The following is a 12390-nucleotide window of genomic DNA, read 5'->3' on the forward strand; positions in this document are numbered from 1 at the left end:
GTAGGAATGTGTCTGTCCAGAGATGTGCATTTCACCAAGCACGCCAGTGAGAACAGTGGAGCCATGTCAACTTCATTTTTACACATCCTGTTGACTGTCACTCCCTGCTTCTGGTGTTCATTCCAACACCTGCTAGTTGGGAGAAGCAGTGCCAGGTCTGCAGCGAAGTCCTGACGACTCTCGCCTGACATCCCCTAGAACGTCCTTTGTGGAAGTGCAGTCCAAGCATTTCAAAGCTGTGCTTAGTCCACTGTTAAAAACTGGACAAAGATTTTGAAGATAATTAGAAGTTTTCCAGATGCTGAGTCTGTAATGCATTCTATCTGAAAACCAGGCTGCTTAGGTAGACAAAGGTTTATCCAGTAATAATGAATGTTTTGTTTTGGCTGCTGCCCAATGTAAGCAACTCTAAGAGGTTCCAGTCATTTTCTTCCCTGATGTTCTGATATTTAATAAGTTAGAAATATCTGTCTTTCAGCAAACAGATTTTATGACTCATCTTTTAACTCAAAGGTGTTTATACTGTTGGACTGGAATTATGGAATTCCAAAAGTTTGGGTAAGTTCAAGTGCTTCGTTTAAATCTTTGATTCCCCAGATATTCCCTGAGCTACAAATCAAATTCATGGTAGAAGTCCCCTGTTGGGGACCGTCCTTCCCCCTTTCCTTGAAAAGCTGAACTAGTCTGCCTGACACTCCCACAGTGTCATCCAGAACCATTATATTGAAATGCCTACATCTTTATATTTTTCAATTCTGCTGTAGTTGTGGAAGCACAGCGAGAAAAAAAATACTGGCTTGATTTTAGACTTTAATCTTATCTAACTATGGAATAAATAAAGTACAGCTTCAGGAGAAACTCATCCAGGTTCAGTGGGATGAGCCATGAGACTCTTTGGGCCAATTGCAGACATTTCTTTCTGCAGTTATCCTTTCCTACACAGATGTTCCTTGTTCAGGGATCATGGTGAGAAGCCTGGGATTTAAGTGCACTGGGATATTAGAATAAAATGTGCAAATGTGATGCATATTTAATCATAGTCATATCTCATGTAGTGTATGTTGAATGAATTGTTTGCCTTTCTAAAAGCTACAATCATTCTGCCAATTTCATCTGTCCTAGGTTCTCACAGCTTCCCTTCATATTCATATCAGAAAGGAGTCTTACTTCTTGCAGGGCCAAGATAGAAAAACAGTCTATACTTCATTTTGTCAGGACCAAGCTGGACCACGGAAGGCAAGTTTAAGTTGTCCAAAGAAAGAGACACAGATAGAAAGTACCTCAGACTAAACATTTACGCATCGTCTATCAGGACTTGACTTGGACCAGCCTGTTTTTAAATCTCTGGTGATGCGTGGCAGACGGCAGGATGAGCGGTCCTGAGGACCGCCGGCCTCTCATCCAGGGACGCAGGTGGCCACAGGCATCTGACCACCATTGTCAGGAGTCAGAGAGTCTGAATAAACATCGACATTTTCCTGAGGAAGCTGAAAAATTCCAGCTGCCCCAACCCAGTGAGAGAAAGCGCTGGAAAGGAAACCGTGGCAGACGCTCCCACACCTCTCAGGCAGCCATTCTCATTTCCTACGTGGGGGCACCCGCATACCCCCAAATGTGAGAACTGAGTAAACACCACTTTCACAACCCAGTCCAGTGGCGGCATATTTTGGTTCCAGAAACTTAGCGAGCTGACCAAACGAGTCTACCCATGAGAATTCCTGGCCACCTTCCCCCAACCTGAGACAAGGATGATGACGAATATTTTTTCCCTCAGGAGAGAGAATCCTGCTGAGATTTAAACTCTTCATTCTAGACAGGGTCTGGCTTCTAGAATTTTAGGCAAGACTGAGTCAGTTGAAAAACATTGTGTGTAGCAAAATCAAACACACAGAGAAACGTCATGGACGTTTTTGAGTATTGTTATATAAGGTGTTTTAAAGGGAAGGGATTATCTTTTTATAGGAAGTATTTAGAGGCCAGAATATTTTTCAAATATTCTTTCTTCTAGGTCTACTATGCTCCTCTATTCAAACTCATTAAATGAGGCACTGTCTTATTTAAATGTGGTAGAGGGGAATTCAGCTCAAAAATTGTCAATATTGGAAATGGAAATGATTCTTTCTGGACACTGTGTCTACTGCGTCTCTGCTATCGTCAGGTGGATCTCAGAGCGGTAGCTCCCCGTGTGCCGTTTCCGCTTTAGCTGGCTGCCTCCCCGAATGAAGGGAGGATTCCGCACTGTTGTCTGCTGTTCACACACCACTCACCATCCCTGAAAAAACTGTGACAATATACGTCTTCAGATTTTTGGCAAGAAATACTGCATTTGAATTCAAATCTAGTAAAATCAAATAGTTTTAGCAAATGAGTTAAGTTGTGAAAACCATTTATGTGGAAAGTATTACCCTTAGAGGCATCATTCATTCACTTACTATTTATTGAGTAACTTGCATGAAAAGTTTTGTTTCTCTAAGAATTTTCAAGCATCTGAAAGTAGAGAAAGAAATCTAAAAATGAAGAAGCAGAAATAGGCCTAATCTTGAAGAGCAGTAAATTCAATGTCCCAACCAAAATGAATGTTTTACTTGATTAGCAAATGGGAGAAAAGATGTTAAGAAAGGAGTTTCCTATTACTGAAAATTTATCTGTTTCATTTAGACTAGGATTAGATTCTACAAATGATAACACTGCCAACGTGATCATGTTCTAACCCCTACAGCCGTGTAGGGTTCACTTTCCATTTCTTCTTTTGACGTCTGCACTTTGTGAGGCTATGGATTAATTCCTTACAACCTAATTGGCATGCAGACTTGTGACAGAAGAGCAATTAGAATGAAAGAGGTTAATAAAACTCTAGGAATGGTCCTTATGACTCAAAATTTATGGTCTACACATTGAGTAATTGAGACTAGAGTCACTGGAAAAATAAATTAGGAGCAGTCTGAGAGTTCAGTAGACTCTGGCTGTTGGTTTGCTTGCTCCGCTCCACACCGAGAGGAGTCTGACCTATTCAGAGCAGTGGAATTCTTGCTAGCTCTGCACCGTAGGGGTGTGCTGGCCATTGCATTGAGAGGGGACCTTTGCACACTTGGATTGAATGAGCTCAGGACTGCCAACCATTGTCAGTCAGTAGCTGAATTGCAGAGATCTTGGCACAGAGGGTTTAAACATATGCTTTGGCTAGTCCTAAAAGAATTATTTCGCTTTTAGAGTACTTTGAAAACACACAGATCCTAGAGCAAGGCCAGATGTGTGTTGGCACAGGTTTGTCTACTAAATCCGTTTGTACATTTTCATGGTACCTATTGGTATGTCTAAGCTTTTGTACAGAAACATGATATCCTTGAATGGAAGTGATTGGAAGAGAATCCATTTCCTCTGTGAGCTGAGGCTGTGATAATGAAATGCATAAAGGAGTCAGAGGTCGGCCAAGCTTGTAGAATGACTGCGTTGCTTTTCATCTATACTTCACATGGAGGAGCTGTCCATTTCTAAACTCATCAGTGGCAAGGCGTGGATGCTTGCTTCTCTTCACATTGAACAAAAATATATATAAAATAGAGTCTTCCCTGGAGTGGTAGTGTGGTGTTGTATAAGGAGAGCTGAGTGAGGAATCAGGAAAACTTCTCCCAGTTCTTCCATAAACTCACAGTGTAACCACAGTCAGGGCACAGTCACTCTGGGTGTCCTTCTCCTGACGTGCAAATCCAGGGGGTGTGACTGTGTGACTCTCTCTAAGATGTATTCCACTCCATAGTTCTTGTTTTAAAAATTATTTTATTAAGGTCATATTGGCTGATAGTATTGTGTAAATTTCAGGTGTACATTATTATATTTCAGTTTCTGTATAGACTGCATCATGTTCACCACCAAGAGTCTAGTTTTTATCCATCACCATACATATGTGCCCCTTTGCTCCTTTTGCCTTCCCTCCACTCCTTCCCCTCTGTTAACTACCAATCTGTTCTCGGTTATCGATGTGTTTATTTGTTTATCTTCCACGTGTGAGTGAGATCATACTGTATTTGTCTGACTTATTTCGCTTAGCATAATACCCTCAAGGTCCATCCATGTTGTCGCAAGTGGCATGATTTCATTGTGTATTCCGTTGTGTATATGTTCCACATCTTCTTTATCCATTCATCCACTGATGGGCACTTGGGTTGCTTCCACATCTTGGCTATTGTGAATAATGCTGCAATGAACATAAGGATGCATAAATATTTTTGAATTTTTGATTTCATGTTCTTTAGATAAATACCCAGTTCCACTCCATAGTTCTTAATTTTCAAGGGATGATGAGAAAAAACAGCAGGGGTGCAAATATGATTAATAATGAGACAACTTCCCAGATTTTGTTCCTTCCAAAATGCCATGTTTGCGAGGCTTTTTTCATCAGCTCTAGAAGCTCTCTTTCCTCTAGTTCAGCATTACCATAACCAGTCAGGAACCAAAAAGAATGGCACCAACTAGCTGGATTCTAGAGTCATGATGATTCAGTGGCTTATGAGGCCAGATCAAAGTTGCTGTGGAAATGGCTAGTTTCATAAGCATTCTGCATGGTTAACTTCAGGGACCATGCTGGGAATAAGCAAGGTTTTTATACCAAGCAAGGTCTGGGGACAGAGATTCTGACTCAATCCAAGGATTTCAACTCTTCTCAGTCTCTATGATGAAAGGCCTCTGGCCTGGGCCAGCTTCTTGACTGCACTGGCCCCCTACTCCTTTCTCTTCTCACTTCCCCTTTTATAAGATGAGGTGCTGTCTAAAGTCATTTACTGTTCTGATATTCTATCAGTTACAGAGTATTTGGACCCTAGGATGGAACAAAACAGTCAATACTCCTCCCTAAATGTATACTCTGGAAAATTAACTACGTGTATTAATTTTTATTATGCTATGCAACAAGCTGACGACATTTTTCAGTTATAGGAAATTAATCAGCCTGACATCTTTGGATCTCTCCTGTTCTTTTAAGACACGCTTACTGGATGTAGGCAATTCCTTTGTGCATCACTTACTTACTAGCTTTATTAGGCCTTTCTTAAGCCCCAAAAATATCTGTTCTTAAGCACTCTTTGAATTGATCTGGTTCCACCAAAGAATTCATTCTTCTTAAGAAAAGATGCAAAGTCCCCTGTAGCAAGTAGCAATGCGGGTCAGCACTGGGATATCGCCAGATGGAGCTGATCGGTATTAGTCTGCTAGGGCTGCCATAACACAGTCTCACCAACTGGGTGGCATAAACAGCAGAAGCTATTGTCTCACAATCCTGGAGGCTAGAATTCTGAGACCAAGGTGCGAGCAGTGGTGGTTCCTTCTGAGGCCATAAGGGAGAATCTGCTCCCTGCCTCTCACCTGCCTCCTGGTGGTTTCCTGGCAATCTGACATTCTTGGCTTGTAGAAGTATCACCCTGAACTCTGCCTTCATCTTCACATGGTGTTCTCTGTGTGTGCATGTCTGTGTCCAAACGTGCCCTTTTTATAAGGACACCAGTCATATTGGATTAGGGCCATCCTACTCCAGTATGACCTCATCTTAACAAACTACATCCTCAACAAGCCTATTTCAAAATAAGGTCACATTCTGTGGTACTGGGGGTTAGGACTTCAACATATGAATTTTAGGGGGACACAATTCAACCCATAACATATGGCTTTTCCAATATTCTTAATGTGGGGAAATCCCATTAATGGCATTTGTTTTGCATTTTGTACCAGGGCTCAGCCACATTAATAATAAAGAGCCAAGTGGCAGGCTCTTGGCTAAACTATGAAGACGATGAGTTTGCTGTTATTCTGCTACCTCCCAGTGGGGCCTCCACCCTCCACACTTTCATTCTTTCATATTCAGAATGGATATGTAATTCATAATATTAGATTTCTGCCACAGCCTTTGTTGCTTCAGGAAACATTTCTGATCTCTCTTTGTTAATCATTACAGAATTTGGGGGTCTGTTTAGCTTCTTAGGTGGCAGCTTTATCTGACATACTTACAGAATAACAAGATATTAGATTTTATAATCATCTCTTAATTTTTTACTTTAACTCTTATCTAAATGGAATTCCTCACCTTCCTCAACAAAGTAACCATTTGAGCAAGCTCCTCATTTCTGTGACTGGTTCCTTTCTTCCAGTTCAAGGAACAGAACCAGAGGCCCCTTTAAGTCTTCTCTCCCTTCATCTCCAACAACCAACTTGTCAGCAGTCACTATAATTTGTTCCTTTGACTTTCTCTCATTTCCACTGTGCCTAGAAGTGGCAGGCATCTGTTTTAAGCACTTTATTTGGAGAAAATATTCCTAGATTTGCCTATTCATGGAGATACCTATAACCTATTCTTTGTGATGGAGAAAGGCAAGAGATGGGGTCTAAGTTTCACCAAACACCAGGCCCTTTGCTGGGAGCTCTACATAGATCACCCTATTTGAACCTTGCAATAACTCTTTGAGATATTTTTGCCTAAATTTATGAATAAAATAGAGACAAACTAAGGAATTTGTTTGTGATCATGAACTAATAGCCAAGAAGAAAAGATCTCTGGAGTTCTTTCCATCTCAAGAAGATTGCCGAGCTTTACTGACATTTTGAATGATAACGAAGATGACGATTTCATCGTCATGACCACTTACCCTATCCTGGGTGGGGCCCCCAGTGCTTTGTCTGCTTTATGCCATTTTGTCCTCACAATAATTTCTTTTTTATGTTTTTTTGTGTGTGTGAGGAAGATCAGCCCTGAGCTAACATCCATGCTAATCCTCCTCTTTTTGCTGAGGGAGACCGGCTCTGAGCTAACATCCACTGCCAATCCTCCTCCCTTTTCTCCCCAAAGCCCCAGTAGATAGTTGTATGTCATAGTTGCACATCCTTCCAGTTGCTGTATGTGGGATGCGGCCTCAGCATGGCCGAAGAAGCGGTGTATCGGTGCGCGCCGGGGATCCGAACCCGGGCCGCCAGCAGCGGAGTGCGAGCACTTAACCGCTAAGCCACGGGGCTGGCCTCCCTCACAACAATTTCTCGAGAAAGGTGCAACCCGTTTTTTTTTCTAAATGAGATATAATTGATATACAATGTTATATTAGTTTCAACTATACAACATAATGATTAGATATTTGTATACATTGTGAAATGATCACAATAAGTCTAATTAACACTCATCACTACACATAGTTACAAATTTTTTTTCTTGTGATGAGAACTTTTAAGATCCACTCTCTTAGCAACTTTCAAATATACAATACAATGTTATTAACTACAGTCACCTTGCTGTGCATTACACCCCCAGGACTTATTTATCTTATAACTAGAAGTTTGCACCTTTTGACCCCTTCACCCGTTTCACCCACCTCTATCCTACCTCCCCCTGGCATCCACCAATCTGTTCTCTGTATCTATGAGTTTGGTTCTTTTTTTTTTTTTTTTAGATTCCACATATAAGCGAGATCATATGGCATTTGTCTTTCTCTGTCTGACTTATTTCACTTAGCATAATGCCCTCAAGGTCCACAAAACTTGTTTTACAAGATGAGAAAATTGACACTTAGGGAGTTAAAATAACTTGACCAAAGGTTCATAGCTGGAGTTAGTAAAACCTGTATTGGAACCTTGCCACCTTGAATAAGACCCTTCACTTTTAACCACAACATTATATTTGAAAGTGAAAATATCACACTTTGCTTTTTACTCAGTCATCTTTTGCAAAACAATCCCCAGCTCTCTTTATTAAACTTACCACATGTGAACACTGCACATTTCCCCATGGTGTCTAGCCGAGGGTTGGCCACAAAGCTTATGCTCAACACATACTTTTCTTTATAAGCAGCCATAAGAATGTATCCCTTACACATAACACATAAACACAACTGGGAAAGTCATCCCTGAACTCTGGGCTGGGAGGAATATTGGACGGAGAGTTAAGAGACCTGTGTTCTGGTCCTGTGTAACACCTGTAATGCTAGCCTCCCTCATCTATAAATTAAAAAGCTTGGTTTTGATGGTTTGGGTTCAAAATGGTTTTAAAATGCATACCTCACATTTTGTAGTTCTAATCATGTTTTAATTATATCGGAAAATATTTTTGCTTCTGGTTAACAGCAAAGAATATATGGAATGTCAATTTCAGCATAGCGGTTTTGTTACGCAGTATTTAGGAATGCAAATTATGGGTACCTGGGTTTTGGCCGACCTACATATTTGGGGTGTGTGTGTGTGTGTGTGTGCATGTTTAGTATCAGTGGACAGATCTGATCTAATCTGCGTATTCCCTCAGAAGTATATGTGTGCTCAGGGCTCAGCCATATTAACTACGAAATTATTTGGTAACAAATGCTATCTTCATTGATGTGTCCTATCTTTCTCTTACCATTTAGTTTTTAATTCCAGCCCTTAAAAAGAGACCAGTTAATACATTCCAGGCACAAAAATGGGCAGCAGGTGGACTGTAGTATGTTAGTTATCTACAGGAGACCCAAACAAGCAGTCTTCCTTCAGATATAGTATGATGTCTACAGCCAAATTTTATTCAGAGTTTAGTATTTTTCAGACACTGTGTAAGGAAAGCACATACCTGTATTATTTTCTTTAATCAGTAGAACAATCCAATGATGTAGGTGATATTAACTGCGTCATCTTACAGATAAGGGAACTGAGACAGAGAGGCCATGTAACCTGCTCACAGGCAGGCAGCAGACCCCAACATTTGAATCCATACAGTCTGATTCCAAAACCAACCCACTAACCATTCTCTAAAGTAGAAATTTGAATAACTTTCCCACTCAGTGATTTTAAATAGAAAAAATTATTTATTAAAATTGCCATACCTAATAAGAGGTAAATGTGTCCTGAAAAACCGGTGTGTAACAACTAAGTTTCAGTGAGTTACTCTCCTAATCTTTAGCTGTAATCGATCTCGACTTGACTTTCATATTTGATCCTGGCCTCCGTAGAACACTTCCTTTGATGTAACCGAATCTCCTTATTTGGAATATTCCCGGCCCCAGTTTCCACAGCTTCTCCAGGTATACATTTTTTACACATTTTTTTTCTACAAAGTTCTTAATGTCCTTAGGAAATGAGTCTTAATTGTGAGACACACAAGAAGACATTAAAAAAATCTTTCTGACTTTTCTCCACTCTTAGCTGCTGCTAACGTGGGGTGTGGTGAGGACAGAAACACTTTCATTTCAGCGACTTCTATAGACAGCAAGTTGCTAAATCAATAAATCAATGGCTTTTCTTAGGATTAGCTGGAAAGTAAAAGCAGCTTGAGTATATTCATCCCAAGTGTGCCTTCAAATCAAAGCTGATGAGTAGGCAGTGCCATTGTCCTACCCTTTGCAAAACTATTCACATTACTGATGTAAAACAATAGATTTCAAGTTAAAAATGGAAGATTGGCAATAACCATTTATTGCCCTACTGTATGCTACCCATACTCAACTGAAAGGGCTGAAAGCCTACGAAAATGTGTTTGATTTTCTCATTTTCATGTATTTTGGGTCATTCAGGTTTATCCTTTGTGACCTGCATGTTCATAGCCTTCACCCATTCTTCCGTTGAGTTTGTCTTTTTCTTATCAATTTACAAGAGTTCTCTATGTATTTAAGATACTAGTTATTTGTTGGTTCTAGGCACTATAAATATTTTATCCCAACCCATGGTTTGGCATTTCACTTTACTTACGGGGTCTCCGTCAAATAAAAGAATCGAACTGAGTTAAATGCATCCATCATTTTCTTCATGGTTATGCTCTGTGTCTTGAGTATGAAATCCTTTGCTACTGCATGTCCTGGAGATGTTCTCCAATATTTTCCTCAAAAATTTTAAAATTTGGCTTTTCACATTTAGCTTTTAAATCACCTATTTATCATCTATTTTTTATATGTGGTATGACGTGAGTTAAAGTTGTAATCTTACCTTTTTACCGTATCAGTAGCCAATTGTCTCACATTTGTATTGGCTAGCCCATTCTTTCCTCGACGATTAATAATGCCTTGGCTATTTTCCAAGCCTCTTCGTATACCAAAGTAAGATTCTATGCTCTACTATATCATCATTGTTCTTTTTGTCACTTCTTGCATCAATATCACGTTGTTTTAATTACAGCAAGACTTGATGGTAAATCCGCTCTTATTTTTCAAGATATTCTTTGTTGTTCTTGATTCTTTTTTGTTTCATATACATTTTATGATCAGCTTCTCACATTAAAAATCTACTTGGGAATTTGATTGGAATTACCTGAAATTTTAAAAACGTATGTGTGTATGTATATATGTAATATATACATGTGTATGTGTACTTACATACATACATATGTACACACACACACATTCTGGGGGCACTGTATTTTTGTGATATGGAGTCTTCTCATCCAGTAAGATATCTTTCATAGATATCGCTATGATTTGCAATAAGATTTTATATTTTTCTTCATAAAGTTTTTGCTCTTTTGTTGTCTTTATAGGTATCTTATGTTTATTGTAAATGTATCTTTTTAAAATTACATTTTATAAATGTTTGCTTCTGCTTTGTAGAAATGCATTTAAATTTTATATGATTTGTATATTAATCCTACCTCCAGCATGACTTTGCTGAACTTTCTTATCAGTTTTAAGAGTTTGACAATAAAACTCACCAGAACTTTTTTATGTAGATAGTAAAATATTTTGCAAGTCCTACATTGGACAGAAGTGATGATACCATTCATTTTGGACTTGAAATAATTCTAATTGAACACCTGTATACCCACCACCTCTACTCTCCTGTTTATATTTTACTACACTTGATGTATACATATTTGTTCGTTTATCCATCTCTCTATCTACTTATCAGTACATCTTATTTCTTTGATGTGTCCTTTTTTCCTATATCTTTGAGTCTGCTTTTTTCTCTTTAATCATCTTAATCATATTTATTTCAGAGTCTCTAGTGGATTGTTCTACTGTCTGCCTTATTGGGATTCGAAATCTCCTGTTTATTGTGTGGCTGTCTCATTCGTGATGGATCGTTTCCTCTTATCTTATAATTGCATTATAAACTCGTTCTCATTCTCATGAGAATCCTGTGCAGCCTTGGTTGAAAGCATGTCCCATCAGGGAATTTTTGTGTTTTCTTATTCCATGACCCTCAGAAGTATTACTGTTACAAGAGCAATTTTTATGGTAATTTCTTTTCCAAACCAGACAACGTTTGGTACAGGTCCAACAGAGAGAAAAGAATTTTTTCAACCGTTCAGAATCCAGGCTAAAGTAAACTTCCTTGTATTCTCCCAGTGTCAGGGGGCTTTTCTTTTTTCTTTTTAACCTTTTAATTGAGTGCAGGCCCTTGAGGTCCCAACTCTAGGTTGGTGGTCTCAGCTCCAACTCCAGGCTTTCCTGGGGCCCACAATCTCTGCCCCTGTTCCAGTCTGTGTTAAAAGCCAAGGTTAGCACACCACAAGAGCAGATACTCCTGAACCCACTGCTCACTACTTGTCACTCTTTGTTCCCTGTGTCACTTCTGGTTTCCCAATGCATTTAAACAACATCTGTTGTAAGAGCCCCTTTGTGTTTTCTGCTCCTTGTATTGCGACAAATAGAAGACCACCACTACTTCTTTCACTTGGAATTTATTTTTGTGTGTATTCCAAGGATGTGCCTATTTCTATTTCTCATTGTTTGTTTACCTTTACTAACCAGCCTTAATTCTAATTTTCTCTCCATTTTAAATCTTTTTAAAGCTTACATGCTGTCATAACCTAAGGGAAATTATGAATCAGGTTGAGTAAAACCCCTTAGCTCACTGGCTAGATGAACTGATTCTCTCTGTGAATCCTAGTGATGATGCTCATGGCATGGTAAACACTCATGACCAGTAGATTATTTTATCCTCCAGGACATACTGGTACCTCTGTTCCCATCAGTTGTGTTATAGGTTTATAAAGAGTGAGTTTCGTTGTTGCCTCTGTTATTATTTTACCTAACATTTTAATGTTATTTTAAATTATTTTATTTTAAATTATTTAATTCCAGAAAGATTATATAACTTAATGAAATGTGAGTGAGAAATAAGGTTATTTCTATCAAAACTAAGTTCAGTTCTCTGATTAAGGCATGGTAAATTTGTGTTTCTAAATAAATTTTTCTTTTTAAATTAGGTGTAGATAAGAAAATTAAAAATGATTGGGAAAAATGTTCTCAAAATTTTAAGACTATGCACTAATATTAATTTGCAAATGAGTTTAAATTTTCACTCTAAAGAAGCCAAAGTTGGAAATTAGAGATGTTGTATTAGGAATGATGGTCTTTATGCAGCATGGACTACTATAGAACACTCCAATAAAAAGACATTTACATCTGTTAAGTTAAAATATGATCTTTAAACAATATATCATTTAAAAATATTTCTCATGTT

The sequence above is a fragment of the Ceratotherium simum genome, chromosome 15, assembly GCF_057802395.1.
Source record: "Ceratotherium simum simum isolate JZ-2026a chromosome 15, ASM5780239v1, whole genome shotgun sequence".
In the NCBI taxonomy this organism is placed as follows: Eukaryota; Metazoa; Chordata; class Mammalia; order Perissodactyla; family Rhinocerotidae; genus Ceratotherium; species Ceratotherium simum.